Genomic DNA, 20,796 nt, shown 5'->3' on the forward strand with positions numbered 1-20,796 from the left:
ACCATTGATAATGCGACAAAACCGTATTCAGAAAAATAATATTTGTCGAGTTATTGGTGATTTAAATTTACTGACAGCACACGGAGAAAAAAGCCGAAACGGACTTCTTTTGTGAAAAGAGATTTTCGTTTAGCGCAAAAAAATATCTTTTGTAGTAAAGGAAAATCTGTTCTCACAAAAATATTCTCTTTTGGACGAGTTCTGTTGGCCATTTTCTTTTGTGATAAAACCACGAATTAACGTTTCTCACAAAACGATTACGTTTGATACAAATGTTGAAGGAATTTTTCTACGGTTTAGAATAATCACATTCAATAGTATTTGTTTTTTGCTCACAACTTTAAAAGCACTTTTCAAATGCTCAGTGACACTTCGAGCCATTTTGGAGACTCAACGAATTTAGTTAGTCGGAATACGCAGTCGTATTGGGGTATCTAAATTTTTTCTAAAGAATCATAAAACTTACTGACATATTTCTGGCAAAAACATTCTTTAAATCGATTTTTCAGCATGAAAAAAATTTGAGTTATTTTAATTGAAAGCAGAACGACAATATTTGAGAAGTAATCTTTGCCATTTATAAAGAGAATCCTGTGCTATAACTTCAGACACCCAATTATGAACAGCCAGTTTCTGAAATTTAAGTTTAATTTCCTTCTTTTTTCTCGCTTTCGTTTTACTTACGACTAATGTGTTTAACTTTCAAGGTAAATTGAATTCCCAAGTTTCAAAAATGAAATAGGTTTCTTCCCAGGTGAAATGAAATGTCAAACCATCATCCATTGAGCCATAACCTCAACACTATTAACAATGCAATTGTCAAAATAACAAAAAAACATAAGTTGTGGTTATGATTCTATGGGACAAGTGGGTTGGTGAGCCAACTTCACATTTGTCATTACAGAACAAATGTCACCATATGAAGTTGGTTCACATGAAAATAAGCGCAGTGACAGCAGTAATTTTATGACAGAATCATTCTCCACATAGGACACATAGGAGAATAGGTTCGTGTTCGGTTCATTTTGTTCGGTTTAACTGTTGCTTGGAAGAAACCTACTCGGGTCGAATATCCAAATGCTACTTCTTTTTATTCTGAACTAAAGGCCTGATTGGTAATATCTAGTCAATTTTTACAAAAACAATTAGTTTCAATTTGACGATTGTCACAAAAGATTTACTTTTGTGCCAACGGTTCCGAATAAGCTGTCACTATTTCTATGACTGAACAGCAACATTAGTAAGATCGTGAACCGGAGATCATGAGGTCAGGGGTTCAAAACTGCTTCAAGGTAAAAATTTGTAAATATAAAAAATCTTTCAAATAAACCAAATATTCCACCAAATACAACACATTAATCCGATAAATTGAAAAAAAATATGGGAAGAAGTGTAGAGAAAAATTATATTTTCTTTCGAATCGGTCGTTTAAACTGTTTTTCACAAAAGACTTTCACCTGTTATACCTAAATTACCCTTATGATAAACGCAAGATATCTCTCCGTGCACTGAAAAATGTGGCATATAACCAATATAGAAACTTATGCGCACGGAAATTTTCGTGTGTAAATTGACTGTCTTTGCTAACTAGATTCATGCTGAAAATTATGAATATTTTCAACTTACAGTAGATAAAGTCATAAAATGTACGCTTCATGCAATTGCCAAGCGGCCAAGATTAATACGGGGAACTCAATTTCCCATATTGTTTTTATTACAAATAGCTACCGCAACGTTTGTATGAAAAAGTTTCGATGAATAGAATTTTGAGAGTCGTTGATTTCAGCCAAACCGTCATGATTGATCCCTACTCGATTCAAATGGTAATAAAAGTTTAAAAAAAAAAAATAATCAAACTCACCAACATTTTTGCACGTTAATTTTTTCTACTACAGTCTTTAACATTTCAAATGTCTCACTGTCAAATGTTTCTGAGAATTTCATTGTGTCATTGCGAATTCACAATGACATTCTTTGAAAAAAATGACAGTGAGACATTTGAAATGTTAAAGCCTGTATGTGTAAAATTCATTCAATTTTTATTTATTTATTTCTGTGAAAAATATCCGATTCTGTTTATTAAATCACAAAACCTATTCATATTTCAATTGTTTTGCATTCATATTTTAACAATATCGGCTAAGTAAATGTTTACAGAGCGAGCCATTTCATTTCAATAACAAAAAATTGGTTTGTTTTCTTAGAAACTTGCCTGTATTTTATTTCCGTACCCTTACTCATTACTATTAGTTCACACTTTTTAAGAATTTGTTACAGTTAGAGGCAGTAAAATGTCAGCAAGCTTCAGCTGTTTTTCAGCTGATCCACATAAAACAATTATAACTATATATACAGCTCAATATAGCTGTACATATATTTACTCGTATAGGTTTACAACTTTGACCAAAGATCGATATATCCAGCTTTATATGTAGCTCAATATTGCTGTATATAGCTCAACCAATAATAATTTTTTTCCGCTGATTTGGCATACCTGGACAACCACAATAGGTTTCCCCTTACTCAGGGAAGACACCGGTACGTCAACAATTGAGAACGACTTTATTGACAGAATCAATGTTTCGTTAAGATAAAAGTTACCGAAAATTTTTGCTGTCTCCTTCTTTCAAAGTGTTTCAAAATAAAGCAGATGCTCAAATTCCAGATCCAGCACATGGAAATGTGTCCGATGTCGTTAAAAACACACACATTTATTTCCTACTGAAAGCATGCATGAAAACTGTATAATATTCATTGATAGCTGCCACAAACTTTGATTAGATTGACTAAAGTGCATATATATCAATTGAATAATTACATTAAATTCCAATTTAACCATCACAGATCTTAACAATGTCCATAATATGGGCTGTCAGAGTGAAACTTCCAAATAGTAATTGATAATGTCATACATGCCAACTAAAAACGAGCAAGAGTCTGAGGTTGATTTGAGAATCGATTTTTTATTTTTGTGATGCCATTCTGTTTGAAAAAGACATCGTCAGATAACCAGTGTTGTGGATGCTATAATATAATGTATAAGGAACAACACCATTTTCCAATGGTGTCATTTTATTTATTTATTTGTTCGGAGAAAAATAAAGTGTTGATCAAAAAGTTTTTAAAACCTAATATAACCGCAATGTACTTTTTTATTGTCAAAGTTTGGTAGCTTGTTTCGTTGTTGGGTAACAAGAAAATTGTAAACTGTCTTACACCAAAATTACATTTGCTACGATGCATTATTTGTCCATTTCTTTTAAACTCTATCCAAGATACAAAAAAAAGACAACCTAATACCAATCTATGTGTAAGTTATTATGAATTATCGATCCGATAACAATTTTTTTTTTATTACATTTTCCTGTGTGGATTTAAGAAAAGGTGAACATTTAAGAGTGGACAGCACGAAACGCAACAGAATGTTATTAAATCTTTTGTTTTAAATAAAATTCGAAACGTTTTTTGGGGCGCATGTCGTGTTTGCTTCGTAAATAAACCTAACAGTAGACAATTCGGAAAATCTAGAAATGATTTTCATGCTTCAGGGGCATAAATGTGGTAAATTTTTGAATATTTTTGTTCTCAAGTTTTCGTCCCATTGCATTAAAAATTACATACCTGTTGTTAAGAATTTTACTTCTTCTTAATTCGTCGGTCGGCCGCTGCATCGATGGTTCAACTTTACTATTTGTACTGGAGGGATATTCTCCCCAACACGCATGTGCCATTACATCTAATTGAGAAAAACTCGTTACTTAGGGCATGTTGCCCGTTCAGTAGTTGTGTTTATTCTGAATCTATTCTGTACAATTGCCCCGTATTTATACCCCGAATCACGGGTATCATGATTGTTTTCAATTCAATTGCATACTTGATTTGCTATTTTCTTAGAGTCGCCAAACTCTTCATAATATTTTCGACACCTGTCTTAGTCGATTGATTTTAGACACTCGCGAAATTGCCTACTACACAGACAAAAATATGGGATTAGAATTTTTAGGTCCGAGGGGATTACTTTAAAAAAGTAATTTTTTCAGAATTAGATTTTTAATCTTCGCCAGAAATTGAAAATATGTAATTCCATCAGGGGTTAAAAGTAGGTCTAAACAATAATATTGGGGATTGAATGATGATATTATTATTTTCCGTTTATAATTTGATTGTCTTGAAATCACACTTTTGAGTTAATTGAGTTCGAACACGATTTACGAGCAAGATACGGATACCAGGCTCAGAATAAAAATTTTAAGTCGGTTTGTAAAGATACTACCAGATTCAATAAATCATTAAATCAATGTAAACATTACAAAGATAGTATAGATGTAGAGAAATTCTAGATCGAAATTGGCAGGAAGGCCAATTTTCGCCGCGATTACCACGGGAAACCAGACATTTCTGAATTTAAATGGTTAAATACTTATAAAAAATGGTGAGAAAACTTCAGAAGAATATAAAAATGAAAATCATGAAAAAATATTGAAGTGACGAGCTTGTCATCTGGCATTTTGAATTTAAATCCCGATTTTAATCCCACGAGGAATTAGTTTCTTTGAAACAACGGTTCACAATAAGCCACGTTGGCATTAAGAACAAATTGCAGCAGTGGTAAGATCGTAGACTGAAGTGCAGGAGGTCCCGGGTTCAAATCTCGTCAGGTAAATTTAAAAAAAAATCTGTTTAATAAAAACATTTCTCATTCAAGATTCACAAAAAAGCTTCTTCTCATATCAGACGTTTAGATAAAAACTAGTAAACAAGCGTCAAACGTCAGGACCTAAAAGATTAAATTTTAATTCCTCTAGGGATTACTCATTTGGGGATAAGTTCAAGTAATCCCTGAGTGGATTTTTAAATTCTAAAAAAGATTCGGTCGCGTACTGTTAATCCCAAAAAGATTTAGATCTAGGTCCATATTTTTATCTGTATATCAATCGTCCAAGACACGTACGTATAACCCTATTGATTATGTCTCATAAAATATAATTTTCTTTTTCAAGCAATATAAATCAACTTTCGCCTACATTGTATATAACTTGAGGAAGGGGTTTTTTGGCGTGTGCATATACTCTTCAAAAAATCACTTTCCCCTTATTATGTAAATACCTAGGTTCTCATTGTCTTTTGAGTGGAGAATAAAGGCCGATTCGTAGTCACTCCGTTTTGGTAGCCGTTTTCAAAATAACAATTAAAATGGTTATCTCTTTGGACGAAATAAAGATTTGGAAGCAGGTACATAAAGTACTATTCCATTCCCCCCTTGATCGTCACATAGGTTTTTGGTATTTCGATTGAGAGATTTTACAGTTCTATTTGAAGCTACTTTTTCTGCTGAAATTGTTGTTGAGCTATTATGCTTAAGATGAGTTTTTCTGGTTTTTGATGAGCTTGTTACGTAAATTTTCTTGTTTAAACTCAGGTTTGCTTAAGATGAGTACACAGTTCGTGAAAGATGCATGCAATATCGACCACTGCAAAATACTTCCAAAATATGACAAAAAATGTATGAACCAAATGTCAAATATTTTGCAAGCGAAGTGTAAACATCAGGTCTACACCGAGCTTCCAAAATATTTGACAGCTAACTCATACATTTTCTGTCATATTTTGCATGGTGTCCATTTTTCACGCATTTGTCAAGATTTCTGTACTAGCCGTTAGTGTAAAACAAAGCCACAACGAAAACCGTCAACTGATTGTATTCGTTCATATTAGCGCATTGCAGTGCACTAGATAAGTCAAAGCCATATCATGTTCGTATTCACTAAAATATTTCGAATTAAAGTGAAAATATGGTATTTCAAAGAAATTTGAGTTATTCGTTCCAGAAGTAATTTTACAAAATTACTGTTCAGTGTTTCAGCCAATTACCCAGGCCCGGACTGGCCATACTGGGCGTTTGGGCGATTCCCGAAGGGCCTTTCGCCTTAGTCGGGCGAAGTCCCGACGAGGCTTTTTTTGAATTTCAACCATTTATTCTTCAAACAAATGAAGCTCATTTTTGCGAACATAGACAAAATCTTTAATTTCCTATCGAAATTTTTCTACTGAGGTCTTTCAGTTAATTCTTTCTTCAATTTCCAATCAAAATTTTCTTACTGAAGCCTTTTTCTCAATAGGAAAATTTTGTTTGGAAATCGAAGAAAAATTAACAGAAAGGTCTCCGTAGGAAATCTACGAAAAAATTAACAGAAAGGCCTCAAGGAAATCTAAGAAAAAAATTAACAGAAAGGCCTCAGTAGGAAATCGAAGAAAAAATTGAGAGAAATGTCTCAGTAGAAAAATTTCGATTGGAATCACACAAAAAAACAGGAAGGCTTCAGTAGGAAAATTTCGATTGGAAATCGAAAAAATCCTAATCAAAATTTATGTATACTTTCACTAGCGAGCGAAGTGAGCGAAATTTTTTAAATAAATTTTTCGTTAGTTGAATTTTTTTTTCTTTTAAAATTTTGCACGGCCAAATCGCTGCGCCCTAGGCAAATGTCTTAATTGTCCATGTGATGTGGCGGAACTGTGTGATTCACTTACACTGTGGAAATTATACAATATTAATCAGTCATACGAATCGAGGGCCTAATTGGAAAAAGTCGCCCGAACGCAAGGGCCTTTTGACTTTTTCCCCGAAGGGCTTTTTTTAGCCAGTCCGGGCCTGCAATTACCAGTGGTTATATTTTTTTAGAGATTACAAAGTTTAATGTTACCTTGACCTTCGAAACATTTCACAACTCTCTCTCTCTCTCTCTATCTGATGACTGCTAAGGTGCGAAAATTTCTATTTAATCCTAACGGGAGTAAGATATTTTCGCGCCCGAATTCTCATCAAACATTTCATTTCGTCGAGTCATTTTGAGTGGAAGCGGAGAAAAAAAGGTTATTCACACCGCACACATGACACTTTAATTTGTTAATGCGCCGTAGAAGCGACGTGTATTAATACTTTCGTGGTTTAACATTTACGGTTTTAAGATAAATTTAATTCAATTAGCTTACAGCTTTGTTCATGCTGAGCACGTGTGATAAGTTAACGACAATTTAAATAACATAACTGTTTCATTAAGCTTGAATTTCGTTCGAGACAATGAACTGTATGAACTGTATGCACTGCACATGAGACGCGGCTTACTCTCACCATCATTGTATGTATATTATATTTAGAACATTTTACCGGAATTATCCTTGGCTATAAGAACGAAAGTATTTTTTCTTGCCACATTATCTGATAATCTAATTGAAACAATTTTGTGTCCTTGTCGCCTTTGCATACTAAAATTGTATATTATCGTTTCTAATTAAGTATACTAAGGTGCACTGCTACCACATCTTATTTTTCATTTGACTTGTTGCTTCTATTATACGGGGAAACATATCGGAGTTGGTTAGCTTATTTACTGTCGGTGTCTCGGAAAATATAACTTCATAAATTATTGCCAAATAACATGGAATAATAAATCAAAAATCATTTTGACATAAATCTGTCAATTATTATGACTGTTATTCGAAGCCAACACACGAGTTTACTAAATCTTCCATTTTTCGCATTCGAGAGAGATAGAAAGTAATGGATTTTCATTTTTATTCGTGCATTTCGATCAAACACATGGCTGTATGAGTAATGTGACTACGAAAAAAGATCTAAATGATGTAAAATTTGAATCTGTCGACCTTCAACTAGTTGATATTCCAATAGCAAACTCCATCTCTTGCTCATATATTTTCTGCTATGACAAAACTAGGTTGTAAAATGAAGCATAAAGAATTTATTTCAGATTTCCTTGGAAATCCCTCGAAATGATTTATTTTTGCTCTTATGTTATCCTCGATTCTCGTATCGAAACGTTTTTCGTCTTTCCCGCATAGTATATATGTATATGTATGTATGTAATCTAACTGCTACGAACTCGAATTCGGTTTCATTTTTCTTTTTTTCTTTTTTTTGAAACGAAAGATAAACTGATTGTGCTATGCGTAACAGGAGTGTATCAAAAAAAAGTACTTACACTGTATAGAACGGGTGTGTACTACATAAAATATTTATCAAACACATTGAGACATTTTGGTGTGATTGCTTTTATCCATTTTTTCTATTTGAATTTGGTTTTATCGTTTCTTTGAGTTGTGCGATTCACTTCGTTTGCTTTCGTTTATCAACATTCGTATACAAAATCTTACATATAACTCATTTAAAAGTCCATTTGGAGAGTTTCAGGAACCCGGCGGAGGTTACTTCCAAATCTGTATCCGAATTACAGTCTTTAGTATGGATGGGACACGTTCAAAATTATCGATAATATCAATTGAAAGAAATTATCGATAATCGACTAATCATATCGTTATCGATAATTTGATAATTATCAAAAAATCGATATTTTGATATTTATCTGAAAATTCATGATAATATACCGATATATCGGAATAAATCGATGAATATCGGAATTTCGGACCGAAATATCGATATATCGAATTATCGATATCTTGATAATTATCAAAGCATCAATAATTATCGATTATCGATATTTTTTGATAATTATCGATAATCATTATCATTATCGCCCATGCCTAGTCTTTATTTCAATGTTTGCATGTTCCCCGCGTGAACTCAACACTCAACTTACACTCCACTTACATTCGTCGGCATTATGATCTCTGAAAAGATCTGAACAATGCGATCATATTGTTGGAAGTTGTGGATTGGCTGCAGGATATTACGGGTAGCACTTACACCCAGACTTCTAATAAAACACGACTTTGCCTTTATTGAAAAGTGACTCAGAACATTTTGCTCTTAACTAAGGTCACTTAGACCTTGTGATCCATTTGGACTGCTTGTCTATCACTAGATAGAATTATATCAAGTGCATATTCCAACACATATCAGCAATCAGAAAATGTTGAAGCTGCTTCGTAAGCATTCAAGAACGTGTTATCATTCGCAGATTCCAACAAGAATCAAAATTGGGTTTAACTACATGTCAAGGTGGGCTTATTGAAAGTCTGGATCAAAATTGCTAAATTTTATGCTTCAGATAGATTAAGAACTGTTAATTAGAAATGAAATGTTTTGTAATCTATCTAAATTTTTACTAGGCGGCATACACTTGCTTGGAAATGTGCCCTAACATTTGTCAGGAACAAAATGTTTATTTTCTAAATATTCTCCACAGTACATGTTAATCGGCTATCAACAGCTCGACACTTAGTTTAAAATCTGATATCATTTTGTTGCGCCAACTAACTAACTCCTTCCAGTATTTTTTCCATTTCGCTGTGCTCCATTAATCGTAGTGTGTTCTATTGGTGGAAATGTTGCACAAGAAGACAATATGATCCTAAAAAAATCATTGTGTAGCTTTATACCTAGGAATATTCCGACCATATAACATTAATCTGTTGGCTTTCACACCCATCTGGCGAAACTCTATGGTGACTTTATTTGAATATTTGTATTTGTTTTGAACTTTCCGTACAGAACGAAAGAACTTACTTATCAGCTGGTGCATTCAAAGAGTAAACACTACTTCGGGTCTTACCAATATGGATTTCTTATTTCACTGAATGGCATAACAATACCAAAAACTTTCTCAAATTTAAATGCTCCAGATAACGCAAGAAAAATGAATCATATAACCATGCAACATCAAAACTATAAAGCGTAGTCCAGTGTTTTATCGTTTGTTGTATATATATAATGTTGAGTATTCGGAGCAGTTTCATTTTATTTTCTGTAATGCGACGACGGTCGCCTATAGTTCTCTTTTGGCACATTGCCTATAAGAAGGTCAGAAGGTTTTTTCTCCGTTCCATGATACATGTGGCATACAAACACGATTTATTTAATTTTACATCCGGAAAAGACTAAACTGACAATAAATTGATTTAAAAAAAAAAAAAATGCGCAACGTTATTTATGCACAGGATAATTGTTTTGCTAGGCAAGACGTTCCCTTAACCATTCATCGGTTATAATGTTCATTCGTACAAAATATTTACTTGAATGAAATCAGTGCTGTACCGGTGTTTCCAAATATTTCCAAATCCTTCCGGTAAGTAGCCAACATAGAAAATATGATTATAATATGCTAGTAAACACTTGATATAGTGCCGCACTGGCCATACTGGGAAGTCGGGAGACATCCGATGGACGTATAAATTTTTATATGGAGGGATTCTTTTGAAAAGCCGCCTACCAAAATCGGACCCATTTCGCCTGGGATTGATATATACATGGTTTGAAAGGTCTTTGCCAGTAGACCTCAAAACAGGCCTCACACGGTCTCTAGCCACACCTGGTTGCTGGTTGAACATCTCCGAAGTTGGTAAAATGGTGATTATTATCCGAATTTTTTGGCCGTCATAAACGATCGTCCCGGGCGAGAGTGGGCTCGTTGGAAAGCTGAGTTCAAGTAGTTTCGGGTCATGTCTAGTTTAATTTAATTCATTGATATATGTTTGCAGAAATCTGCAAGAAAAATTTTCAAAATCTGTGTGAACTTTAGACAGGTCTGGGCTGGTACTGATGACGCTTAATGGGAACCTAACATGCTAGTCGTAACATACATTGTCTAAGCTTTCCATTGATACCCCATTTGCAGTGCTGGTGATTGCTGGCGAGTTTTACGAGTAGCGGTTGTGCTAACATAAAATTCTGTTATGTTACTTAAAATTGTCTCATACGTCAGAAAGATTAAAATAGACGCGAAGAAAAGGGAAATTCTGGAGAATTTTTGTGTTAGTACACTTCAATCAAAATTGAAGCTCAACGAAAGTCGTGCCGCGGTAGGTGTATGGTGTCATGGATAGTAGAGGTTACTACCTACCCAACGACACCCATATCGACCAAGTTTATCATTGTAGTTTTTTTTAAACACTCTAAAAGTTGGAATTTTTCCTCCCTAAAATAGCTACTGCACCACATCACATACACGAAAAATTTCGAAATGTTTAAAATGCCAACATATGCGTCCTCAACACCTCTACCAATGACCATAATTTCAGATAAATGCGTTACGTATTGTCGGTGATATGCAACAATAGTCATTTGTGTACCTGTTTTGGACGATTGATTTTAGGCAATTTCGCGGATTGTAGGCCGAACGAAGTGAGGCTTACAAGCGAAAGTGCCTTAAATCAACCGTCCCAAACAGGTGCACATGTGAGTTTTCATGCAGAGGGCCGGAAACCCGAGAAAATTCGAAAAATTGCCCTCATTTTCGGCCCCGAAGCATGAAAATAGTCACTTCGTTCGGCCTACAATCCGCGAAATTGCCTAAAATCAATCGTCCAAAACAGGTACACAAATGACTATTTTGATACCAACATCGAAAGTTGATACTTTCGCCCTCGAAATCCGGGGCGAAAGTAAAAAAATGCAAGTTATGTGTTTGAGCGGGGAGAAAGAAAGAATACATAAAGCGAAAGTCAATATACATAATGCGAAAGTCGACTACATAATGTAATAGTCGACTCTTGTCAATAAGTGTACTGCGATCAAAATTGAAATAAAGCGTGCGCCAGTGCTCTTATTGAAATTAACATACGAAGTTGATACTTTTTGTTGCTAATGATTTGTTAGTTATTTGTTAATTTTTGTGTGTGTTATTGTTGTGATGGCTAAATAATTAAATTTTTGATATACCAGGGGGCTGCCGCCCCCTGGACCCCCGCATTTTCTGGCTAAATGCCTTCATATTTCAACATTTTGTTCTGCTGTTTGCGATACGTATCAACTTTCGATGTTGGTATCAAAAAAAATAGTATGAACGACTCGGGGGAAAAAAAAAAAAATTCAACCTGTGCGATTGAGGCCCTTGCCTTCGGCGCGGGCATCAACTCTCGCACACGGTTGAATTTTTTTACTTTCGCCCCTTGTCATTCAATGTACTATTTTGGCTACCCTACTGCAGATCATTTTTTCATGATTTCTAGCGTGAAAACATAATTTCTTCGAGGATTTTTTCTTGTTGCAAATGACTCATCAAGGTCCACCGAATCATTTAACGCATAGCTTTTAAAAATTGCCGATGGCTTGTTTTCTTGTTCCATGCAACTTGTTCTAAGTTTTGGCAAATTGACTCTTAAGCTTTAGAATGTTTATTGAAAGTACTTGATTGTGGCTTTCGAATGACACTACTTTTATTAAAAATAAATTGAAAATGGCCAGGGAAAATAGCTTCAAAGTTGATGAATTTTCCGGGACACGTTTTGGGCTGGAAAAACGATTTTCCATTTTACGTAAAAAAAATTGTTCCACAACTTTTCGTGCCAAAAAACATATTTACAAAGAAAATCTTAAAGGACTTGCGCACGGAATTGCACAAGTACATTGAATAGCTGAATTCGAATGAATGAATGTGAAAAGTTACTTTCACAAAAGCCAATGTGATTAGAATACATTAAGTAAGAATATTGTAAGATTTTTTTTAGAGTCAATGTAAAATAGGAAGAATGCGTCCCTTTCACACAAGGCGCACTTTTTTTTGCATTAGATTCCCTTTGCGGTGTTCTCTTTGCTGTGGGAAAGCAAAGAAACGATAGCTTGCAAAACCGCATGGGTCAGGACTTAACTTACCAAAAAATAATAGATTAGGAGAAATCTCTATTGGATTTTACATTTACTTTCTTAACATCATTGTCCTATCGTATAGTCGCGAATTACACGAAAGAGCATTTAACTTAATAAATTTCGCATATTCCGTTCAAGAATCTAGAAATCATTTCGTCTATGCCTAAATCTAATATTTTACCATTTGCAAATACCTGCCAGCAATGTAATATATTTTTACATACTTTTGTTTTCCCTAGAGTCGAAAGTGGCGAATTACATCACTAGGGAAAACAAGAAAATTGGTTTAGGTTTCAAAAGCATGTAAAATTCATTACAAAACTCGGGATAAAAGTTGAAAAGTCTCGTTTTCGTGTAGTTGTTGACCTAGGCTTCGCCTCGGATCAACAAAATTCACACGAAAACTCTACTTTTCAACTTTTTATCCCTTGTCATGTAAAATACTATTTTTTTAATTCACTTTTGAGCAAAATATATTTATCTAATCATGTTATTTCTTTATACAAATATTGAGAGAGTATAATATTTTCGTTTATTTGCAATGCAAATAAAATTTGCTTCGCTACATTGTGTGTATGTGTGAAAAATGCTATATAACCAGAGATTTACGTACAAAAATAATGTTCTCGAAATTTTACGTACAAAAATAATGTTCTCGAAATTTTATTTCATGAATGTTGAAAATCACGGGTTTGTAAAAAGCATGACATTACGTTCACTAAACTTTGTTCACCGTTATTCAGCTGTTTCGAACGTTATTTAGGTATATCACATCACATACCAAATGCTTTTTAATATTGAGAACTGGTGAGGATGAGAAATTTCCAATGAACGATTGGTTTATCTTGTTAGTACGATTGAATTATGTTGCAAAAGGAATCACATACACATTGTTTGCCTATTTTGTTATAGATTCGTTTTCTATATATGTTGCAGGGATTTCATATTATCTATATTTCGGGTCGAACCCGTTTTTGAATTCACTTTATAATAGCATCATTCAGTTCAGTTTATGCGGTAGTACTACGCGTATACACATGAGTGTATATTATATAGGCCGACGAAAGTACAATGTTTTCGTACACGGTTGATTAAAATAGATGATTGAAGAACATTTTGGGATGAAATAATTTTCTGTAACATGAGGGGAGAACGGAAAATGTATTGAATGAGATTTGAACAAATGAGTTTGTGTTGACAAAATATTTGTAAATAAGTCGGGAATGAATGAAATGATCGAAAAATAGGGATTTAATGGCACAGTAAGTACATATTTATTGAAAATTGGTATTCGTTACGTTTGTGTTTATTAATAGCATAATAAGATCAAGAGAATTATGTTGTCAATCATTCGATGGTCGAGACTTTACTCAATAATTAAACGCCAATGAATAAGCTTTTGCTGATTGAGGAAAGATCAGGGATGTACGTATTTCCTTGTGATCTATCAGTGTATGGTCAGGTATTATGTTGAAGGCTGCTAATAGATATACGTATAGACGAATTGAATTGAAATTTAATTTGATTAGGAGAGTAGATACAACACGAATGGTTGTTTTCCGTTCACTCCTCTGTGTTATGTCATGTACACAGTGTGTATCCTTAAAACCCTAATGCTAACACACGAATGTCGTTGCGTAGCAGGGCCGTACCAACATTGGGTTGAAGTTGAGCTGGACTCACTCTGGCAAATCTCTCTTTAATTTTAACATACACAAATATTGGTACTGTCTTGCAACTCACCCTGATAAAACCGGCAAGTTATGTCCCTGTTGCGTAGAAATTTCGTTGTAATTGGAAATTTCGCATTCCAATGTATAGAAAGCACATAATAATCGACACAATTTTTACATTTTTCGGACATATTTATCGGTTCGGTATTGGCTCTTCCGATACAATTTTCTATTTTAAAGGAAAAGGTCACGATGTCACGAGTTGTCATCTCATTTCTCTCTCTCTCTCTCTCTCTCTCTATCATTTTTCCATATTTTTTTCCATATATTTTTGATGTATCGTGATCTTTGCTAATAGTATTGACAGCCTGCTACTAAAGTGGCCATTCACACCGCTCCCCCAACAAAAACGAAGTTTTCCCGAGCTGCACCAAAAAACTTAGAATGTACATCGTGTTGGAATCTGTAATGACAAAGTGATTATGCGATTATAATATATTTTATACCACTTTGTAACAATTGTTATTCTGTTAGTTATATAATTCATACTTGTAAGTTAGTTACGATTTCTACTTCGTACAGTCAACATGTGTTGAACTGTACAATTGCCGAGATAAATAAATAATTGTTAGAACACATCGAAAGAACCTATTTTACTCCGCAACATTGATTGAATGGTATAAAATATATCACATAATCACTTTATATGCGCCGATGTCATTACAGATTCCAACACATTGATTCAGAGAGGATAGAACAACATTCCATAAAATTGGAAGAGTTCCTTCCCCATATAATGTTTTTAATGGAATGTCATACACCCCTTTGAATCCTTTTTGTGACAAAAGATCAATGGATTGACATATTTTGCTCGAAGTTAAAATCTGTCATAAAGGGAGACGTTGGTAACGTGAAAATTCTCGAGAAGTGGACCATCTCGAAAATACCGTTTACTCTCCAGTAATCACTGGTAATAACTGGCTGTAAGTCAACCGTTAAGAACGTTACGGTCCTAAACAATTTTTCAACAGGTAGTGATCACAGAATGGTTCGTGCAAGAGTCACGTTAAATACCAGATTTCAAAGATCACAACTAGTTCAAAAAAGTGAAAGGATTGACGTACAACGGCTTTACACACAAAATAAAGAATTTGCTACGAAAGTGACTGCCGAATTAGATAACGTCAACAATCAATGTGAAACATTGGACGAATTGAATACCAAAATCGTCGATACAATAATGGGTTTCATGAAATCCAAATGCAAATCCGTTCAAGGGAAAGAATCAAAACTCAGCAGAGAAACATTAGACCTGATCGCAAGCAGAGCAGAGTTGGTAAAAAACGGAGGACGAGATTCGGTGGAATACCGGAACTTGTCTGAAAGTATCAACAAAGGAAGGAGATCAGATGAAAGAAAATATAATGTCCAATTGTCTCAAAACATAATTGAAGCTAACTGCAATATGAAAGTCCTACGGAGAAAAATGACAAACGCCAAAAAAGAAATCTTCAAATTACGAGACAAAACAGGAACGATCCAAACGGATCGAAATGCGATATTAAATATTGCAACAAAATTTTATGAGAATTTGTTTTGTTCAGCAAGACAGAGTCCAACGGAAGAAACCGAAGATAGACCAATAATAAGAAACGTGGGATCGAAGGATATGTCCGACATAACTGTTGATGAAGTCAAGGCCGCAGTAGCCGAGATGAAAAACAAAAAGTCTCCCGGAGAAGATGGTGTTCCAGTGGAAGACACTAAACTAGGTGGAGACTCCTTATTAAAGACAATCACGGCTTTGTTTAATCAATGTCTCCAATGGGAAGAAGTACCAGAAGCCTGGGAAAATGCGGTAATTACATTGCTGCATAAAAAAGGAGACATAACCAAGCTGGAAAATTACGGACTCATAAGCCTATTGTCAACACTCTACAAGTTGTTTATGAAAATCATTACGAAGAGGAACACTAACAAGTTCGACTTCTACCAACCTGTTGAACAAGCTGCTTTCAGATCTGGTTTCAGCACAAACGACCATTTGCAGTTGATGAGAACGCTTATTGAGAAGTGTCGTGAATACAACATCGACATAGTCTTGCTATTCATAGACTTCGAAAAAGCTTTCGATTCAGTGGAAACATTTCGATATTGGACGCATTAGACGAATGTAGAGTAGACTCAAGGTACTGGTACTCCAACACAATTCGATATGTGTACAAAAATGCTACTTCATGTATCATAAGAGCACGGAATCGGCCGAGGTGTAAGGCAGGGTGACACCATTTCACCGAAATTATTCACGGCGATTCTGCAGAGTGTTTTTAGGAAGTTAAACTGGAGTAAAATGGGAATAAAGATAAATGGAGAGTACCTGAGCAATCTCCGCTTCGCTGATGACATTGTACCGATAGCAGCGAATCTAGGTCAGGCTCAGCTTATGCTAGAACAGTTAAGTGAAGAAGCAAGCAAGGTTGGCCTCAAGATGAACTTATCGAAAACAAAAGTCATGACCAACATCGGGGACGATAGAGAAATCAAAATTGGTGACACTGCCATTGAACGAGTCGACAGCTACGTATATCTAGGACATAAACTGAAGTTAGGTCTGGACAACCAAACTGCAGAAATAAGACGTAGGATTGGTCTTGCATGGGCAGCGTTCGGAAAACTCAGACTCATTTTCAAAAGCAAAATGAATAATAGTCTGAAACGCAAAGTTTTCGACACTTGTGTCCTTCCAGTGCTCACTTATGGAGCGGAAACGTTAACTTTAACGAAAGCATCCGAAGATAAATTGAGAGTGACACAAAGAGCCATGGAACGGAATATGCTCGGAATAACACTCAGAGACAGAATGACGAATCAATGGATTCGACAACAAACCAGGGTCGTTGATGTCATGGAAAGAAAAGCATCTCTGAAATGGAGCTGGGCGGGACATATTGCAAGAAGGACATAGAGAGCGTTGGACCAAAAAGATCATGAACTGGCGACCATATAAAAGACGAGCTATAGGTAGACCACCAGAGAGATGGACAAACGGAATTAAGAATATTGCAGGTACAAACTGGCAGCAAATGGCAATGGATCGTTCGAAATGGAAAGAAGTTGGAGAGGCCTACATCCAGCAGTGGATAGAAACAGGCTGAAAAAGAAGAAGAAGAATTACTTTCATAAATTAGACATTAGTAAAACTTTTGTTCACTTTTCTTCTATCAAAACAATATAAAATATGAAAAGAATGAAGATTTAATCTTAATGTGGGTCCTATCTATTTATTATCGGATAAAATATAGTTCGATAAAATACCTTCTTACGGTTCTTGTTTCGTAAATAACTATTTTTAATCTATTCAAAATGGGCCCTCAACAAGGTTTTTGAATAAAGAATGTTAACAGAAAAATTAGTAAATTGTTAATGGCGCGTCTCTGAAGATTTTGTGCACCGGACAACTGAAATGCGACATATTTTGCCATGATTTTTTGTTTCGAAATGTCAGGTGCGGGAAAAAATTCATTTCTCTACGATTTATCGTGTGAGAACGTTTTTGAATGAATTTTTTCATGAGTATTCCATTGCTCTTTAGAATGTTGAATGTGAAGTGTGTATGTTTTCAAGTAAATTGATGTGTTGTCTATTTCAGTTGTCCAATGCACAAAACGTTGTTCGTATTTCGACAGGAAATGGATTTTTTCAGCACACGTACTTCAAGGAAAACTTAGGACTGGTGCTAAAAAAATTGTCATTTCCTGACTTGGTACGAAAAATAATATTTTATATTGATTTTGAATCGTGTTCTGATAAATAGAATGGATCTTAAAGTTTGACTTTCGAGTATCTTTGTGTTCTCATATTTAATGGTGTCTATTTATAATTCACTCACTGAATAAGCAAAATCAATCCTTCCGGCGAGTTATTGTTCCCAAGACTTGCGCTGTTATAATGCGACTGTTGCTTTCGAGCTACGGTCACTTACATGCCATAGAGGACGTACTATACTACACTATACAGTGAGTTTAAGATAGTAAGCCATAGCAATGCTAAAACATTTTTTTGTTGTTGTTGTTGACCTATAGTTCCCCTGCTCAGCACAAATGTTCTAAGAGGATTTTCGGAAAACACAATAGCGCTCTGTACACACCTGAATGATTTATATCGCTCAGAATGTGGGCAAACAAACAAAATTAATTTTTTTGTCATTAGAATTTCATTCTTTGCTACAATGTTCACATTACGCTATAACCGTCTCGGTCTCGAAAATGATTTAAGTTCCAGTTTTAAGTAAACACTTAATAATTAATTGCTTTGACAGAAAACTGAAGTTATTTTCATTGTACAATAAAAGGCCGGTGAAGTATTTGTCGTACAGTCGCTTGTTTAATTTGAAACATCAAAAATTCATCAAATTGTAAAATTCATACAAAAAAAAACTTCGTCAGGCAGGCAAATGTGTAAGCGCAGGCAGTGAAATAAAATAGCGATTGCATCATGCTGATCCCATTTACTGAATGTAATTAAACAAAATTGGAAATAAAATAAAATGTTTTGCATGTTCTTTACTAGATTTCAGTGCATGAGCTGTGGAGGGTATCGCTTGCAATTAAGTTAATTCTTTGAAATTCTGTAAAAAAATCTTTATCGTAATTGTGATTTCAATTTATTCGTCCGTTGTATGCATGAAATTTTAAAATATTCTGAACTAAATGTCATTAGCCAATAATATGCTAGCTGGTCTGGTTGTAGTTGTACACAATTTTGTCCAGTTCAAAAATATGGTTGATATTGGTACCTTCCAGTTGTACTTCTTGTATTAAGAGGTGAGTTAGAATTTCGAATTTATAAGTTGACTTATAATTTCATCGTACCTACGAGTTAAAATAAGTAAATTGAAACAAATTCACTTTATGTATACATTTTAAGTTTGATGTTGATAATGTTAGCTAACTTAAACATATAATAACGCAAAGTTTTTATTTTTCAGTAAGCAGTGATCAGTCTCATCCATAATTTATTTTATTGAAACCTTATATCACCCGCCAAATAAACACTCAGTTTTTTTTGTTTTGTTTTATTTTATTTTATTTTTTGAAGAAAATATGCCGAATTTTTTATTCTTTTGTACATTCAATAAAATTTTCTTTTCTTTCATGAAAAATAATCCATTGAATGTTATGTAATAATGGGTTGATGGCGTATAGTTTATATTTTGTGTATGTAGTTGTGGTATTAACAATTCTTAATACCACTAACTACATTCGAATTGAAAGGCGCTTCCACTCATTTAGCATTCACCTATAAAATGTAACTAACGAAAATACAGTAAAAGAATGTATATTTTACTCTTTCATCTGTTTTTCTATTGTCACAATAATGGCAAAACAGCTGAAAATGATGAAAAGCGTAAACGTGCAGAATGTGTACAACATAAATTCGTTCATTGTATGTTTAAACGTTTGACAGACGGCAAGAAACTAATAATAGTTTTACAATATGATCTATAACTTCATTTGTATTCTCAATAGATTGATTTCAAGTCTTTAAATTCATTTTTTCAACATTTTTTTTTACGACTTCTTTAGTCAGAGCTTATCGCCTCTTCATGAATAGATGATCGTAACAGGTTAAAGTACAAGAATTCCGTGCAGTTAGGAGTAAAAGGAATGTTTGAAATCATTGGCTATTTATCTACCAAGTGGCATATGAAGGTATTTTATCGCACAAGACATAATGACATCATCACATGTATCCATATTATCAATGAACATTCACATGTAAACCTCCAAATCATGAAGTATCAGCAGCGTAAAGGGAGAAGTAGTAGACTATATTGGATTTGAAAGTAATTCGCTGCATGAGGTTAGAGTTTCTGACAGTTTAAGCACATCCAATGTGTGATACATAAAACAAAAATGTGATAATTCCTAATTTTTGATAATATTTATATTTCAATAGATTAAGGAATTTGTTTATTTATGTCCGTTGACAAGTGGATTGCCATTATTGAGAAAAACGTTTTATGAAACTCGGTCATTAAATGCTTTTTTAGGTACACGGTTTTTATTGCATAAATAATTATTCTACTTCTTCTCAACTAAGTACAGTGTGTTCATCTTAAAAAAGCACAATTTTAGATTTATAAGAGTCATCGATGTTCCCAGTCAATTAAGTTGTATACCCAGTCTATGGCGTGAACTTTGAATTCGCTGAGGGATTTTCAAATTTGTGCCAAAATATCATAACCTGGAAACACTTTCTTGACTGGGAACATCGATGACTTTTAAAACTCTATAAAATCTCAAATGTGTTCTTCTTCTTCTTCTTCTTTTTCAGCCTGTTTCTATCCACTGCTGGATGTAGGCCTCTCCAACTTCTTTCCATTTCGTACGATCCATTGCCATTTGCTGCCAGTTTGTACCTGCAATATTCTTAATTCCGTTTGTCCATCTCTCTGGTGGTCTACCTATAGCTCGTCTTTTATATGGTCGCCAGTTCATGATCTTTTTGGTCCAACGTTCGTCTGTCCTTCTTGCAATATGTCCCGCCCAGCTCCATTTC

The 20,796-nt window shown here is 34.4% G+C and overlaps 1 long non-coding RNA gene across 1 annotated transcript; it reads left to right on the plus strand.

Moving 5' to 3' along the window:
* The first annotated feature begins 1,525 nt into the window (after window positions 1–1,525).
* Window positions 1,526–19,881, plus strand: LOC119073057. Its single transcript, XR_005086987.1, has 3 exons — window positions 1,526–1,646; window positions 19,294–19,301; window positions 19,869–19,881. It is a non-coding gene; the product is annotated as an uncharacterized LOC119073057 (long non-coding RNA).
* Window positions 19,882–20,796: the final 915 nt, after the last annotated feature.

This window comes from Bradysia coprophila, unplaced genomic scaffold (assembly GCF_014529535.1).
Source record: "Bradysia coprophila strain Holo2 unplaced genomic scaffold, BU_Bcop_v1 contig_111, whole genome shotgun sequence".
Taxonomy (NCBI): domain Eukaryota; kingdom Metazoa; phylum Arthropoda; class Insecta; order Diptera; family Sciaridae; genus Bradysia; species Bradysia coprophila.